The sequence below is a fragment of the Mastomys coucha genome, unplaced genomic scaffold, assembly GCF_008632895.1.
Source record: "Mastomys coucha isolate ucsf_1 unplaced genomic scaffold, UCSF_Mcou_1 pScaffold8, whole genome shotgun sequence".
NCBI lineage: Eukaryota > Metazoa > Chordata > Mammalia > Rodentia > Muridae > Mastomys > Mastomys coucha.
In genome coordinates this window covers 59677484-59681319 of record NW_022196914.1, presented here as the reverse complement: position 1 = coordinate 59681319, position 3836 = coordinate 59677484, and positions in this window count along the sequence as shown.

The following is a 3836-nucleotide window of genomic DNA, read 5'->3' as shown; positions in this document are numbered from 1 at the left end:
TTTTCATTTTAGTAGTTCTGGTATCTTGTTAATCACAGCTGATACTTCAGCCCCAGCTAACCAGAACCACAGAATCTTCACAATCAAAACAACATGGCCCTGATAAGAGTCTTTAATCTTCCCTCTGAAATTTCACAAGCCAGGCCTCCATCTCTGCACTGTTCTCAACATGATCTTCCAAGCTCCCACAGAACATCCCACAGAGTTCTTAACAACCAGTGGTTCTCCTATCTCAAAGTTCCAAAGTCCTTTCACAGTCCTCCCCAAAACATGGTCAGGTTGTCACAGGAATACCCCACTATGCTGGTACCAATTTTATATTAGTCAGGGTTTCTATTCCTGCACAAACATCATGACCAAGAAGCAAGTTGGGGAGGAAAGGGTTTATTGAGCTTACACTTCCACATGGTTGTTGATCACCAGAGGAAGTCAGGACTGGAACTCAGGCAGATCAGGAAGCAGAAGCTGATGCAGAGGCCATGGAGAGATGTTCCTTGCTGGCTTGCTTCTCCAGGCTTGTTCAGCCTGCTCTCTTATAGAACTCAAGACCTCCAGCCCAGAGATGGCACCACCCACAAGGGGCCCTACCCCCTTGATCACTAATTGAGAAAATGCCCCACAGCTGGATCTCATGGAGGCACTTCCCCAACTGAAGCTCCCTTCTGTGATAACTCCAGCCTGCGTCAAGTTGACACACAAAACCAGCCAGTACACAGAGCTTGATAAATTGTTGGAAAGGAAGGAAGAAAAGAAAAAAGGAGAGGGAACAGAGAGAAGGAAGAAAGGGAGGATGGAGGGAAGGGAAGGAGGGAGAGGGAAGAAGGGGAAGGAAAGGAGGAAGGAAGGTAGAGAGAGAGGAAGGATGGAAGGAAGGAAGGAAGGAAGGAAGGAAGGAAAGAAGGAAGGAAGGGAGGGAAGGAGGGAGGGAGGGAGAGAGGGAGGAAGGATGGGAGGAAGGAAGGAAGGGAGGGAAGGAGGGAGGGAGGGAGAGAAGAAGGAAGGATAGAAGGAAGAAAGGAAGGAAGGAAAGGAGGGAGGGAGGGAGGAAGAGAGGGAGGGAGAGAGGAAGGAAGGATAGAAGGAAAAAAGGAAGGAAGAAAGGAAGGAAAGAAGAGAGGGAGGGAGGAAGGAAGGAAGGAAGGACAGAATAGATAGGGGAAAGAAGGGGGTAGACTTGCTGACTCAGTTCTTGGAACTTCAGTATGTCCCCTGGTCCAGGTACCGGGCCTCTTTCATCACTGCATTGCCAAGGCCTCACTAGTACCCAGCCCACAGTAAGCACTCAGATATTTGCCAAATGATTAAAATGAACAATGAAGTATGGATATAAAATAATGGGGGACCCAATCGTACAGGCTCACATGAAGATCTGGAGTCTAGATACTTAGCCTTAAAGAACAATTTAATTAACTCTACATAAAGTCCAGCTGTGACTCAGTGACTGTAGAGACTGGATCTTGGGACCTCCTCCTCCAACATCAAAGAGTAAAGACATGTGAGCCCCTATTTGTATGCAACCTATGCATATCTCCCCATATACTTGAGTCACCTCTAGACTCCTTATAGTGCCTAATGCAATGCAGTATTATGTGGACAGTTTTATCTGCATTATCTATGCAATGATAGCAAGGGAAAAGCCAACCCATTGCATACTACAGAACTTCCTTTATACAAGTGTTTCAGTCAGCATTTGGTAGTGTCTCTGGATTCAGAAGCACAAATAGAGATGGTGGTCTATATAGTATTACTACCTTTACTCCATACAGGAGCAACTGAAACTAAAAAGCCTGAATAACTTGGCCATGGTGAGAGACCCTTGGGAGAAGGCCTCTGCCACCTCCCGCCCCTGGGCCTAAACCAACAAGGTCAATGCTGCTATACTGCCAGGCACAGAAAGATGGTCCTGGATCTTCTCATTTTCTTCCTGATTCGCAGTTAACACTGAACACCCCCACACACAGAAGTCTTGTCCAAGGCCTCAAAGGTCACAGAAGGGAACAGTGTTACTTAACATCAGGTGCTTTATCTCTAGGCCTGAGTGGAATGGGAACATGGGTTTCCATCAGCGCCTGCCTCTCAGCAATCAGTGTGATTGCGTGTGACTTGGCAGAGTCGAGTTACAAGCAGGGACTCTTCCCTCTTGGAAAGCACTCTAGTGCACTGGGAATAGAATTTCAAGTTGTGGACTGCAGGTTTCAGGAGCAATGAAAGAAAAAAGTCATTAACAAAAAGCAGAGGGGACAGGATACCCCTCCATGCCAGCAACTTCCAGGAGCAAAACACCTTAGCTCTGGTCCTGGGTTGGGAGATGTAGCAATGGAAGTTGTGGGTGATTTGCATACGACTGTCCTGACTCCATTATTATAAGTCACGCATCAAAAGGACTTCCTCAGATATGGACCATAAGGACTTGACCACCATTCTGTTTCTGTTATTTCTCCCACATCCCACATCTACAGGAGGAGAATTGAATGGGACAGTATCAAAGAGAGATGCTCTGCTGAGTGACAAGTTGATGAGGGGCACTGGCAGGTCCTCCCTGGACTGTGAGCCACCACCAACAATGGTTTGTACCACACTAGAACCAGTGGAAGGGCTGGTATAGCTGAACACACTGATCCCACAGCACAGCTTCAGGGCAGATCTTGTCACCTTCTCACCCAGGGTGGGATCTGAGGACCAAGGAGGGGAAGTGTGTACACTAAGCTTACAGCCTGAAAGATAACAGAGGCAGCCTCTCGAATGTACAGAGTCCAAGGTCTCTGTCTCTTTGCTGCGATGCCTCAGAAATTGATGAATTCCATTCCTTTGTTTAAGGAGGGGCTAGCCAGGTATAGTATGGCATGTCCATAGTCTCAGCACTCAGAAGGCTGATGTGGGAAGATCACAAGTTCTAGGCCAGCCAGGGCTATAACAACAAGACTGTGCCTTTTAATGGCTCAGGAAGGAGAAAGCCTTGTAGTGTATGCCTGTTACTTCAGCTAGTTGAGCTTCTTCAACAAGAGGATCACAAGTTCAAGGCCTACCCAGGCTACAGAGCAAGTCCAAATCCAGCTGAGCAACTTGCTGAAAGCATGTCTCAAAACAAACAAAAGGAATTAATGTAAAAGTGCTAGGTAGTAATGACAGAGCACTTGCCTGACATGTACAAGACTCTAGGTTCAACCCACAGCACCAGGAAGGTGGAAGAGGGGGCAGACTATCGTGAGTGGCAGGAGAAGCACATGCACACATCCCAGAAGGAACATGATCATAGCTCACACTGAGTGGTCATTGTGGGCCACCATCTATCTACTGTGACTTTCACCGTGAGGAGTCTATGTGCCACTGACATTGCCATTCACATGTAACCCCATGATGGCTGGAAGAGGGCAGGTGCTCAGCACAGCCGTACAGGTGCAGCAATAATGGAATTCCAATATTTGTGCACTGGGAACGATCAACTGCCTCTGGCTCAAGAGCTCATCTGTTTACCTCTAGATAGGAGTGAGGGCCCAACTAAAACCACAGAGCATCCTGGACAGTTTACTGTTCCTGTCTTTCTATGAGTCCCAGACCCCCAAGGTGACCCCCTATCTTTCTTCCAATCAATGTACTAAAAACCATTTGAAGTGTCACAGGGAAATGCAGCTTACTCAATCCCACTTGGTGCAGAGATCTTTGTGTGTGTGTGTGTGGGGGGGTGATAAACACCACAGCTCTGAGCTATTCTAGGAAGCTGCTTTCCACACCCACCCACAACCTACTCACCCATCATAGCTGTGTGCTTGTGTTGGGAACCATCAGAGACCTGAGAAAAACATCCTGCCCCAGAGACCTGAGAAAAACATCCTGCC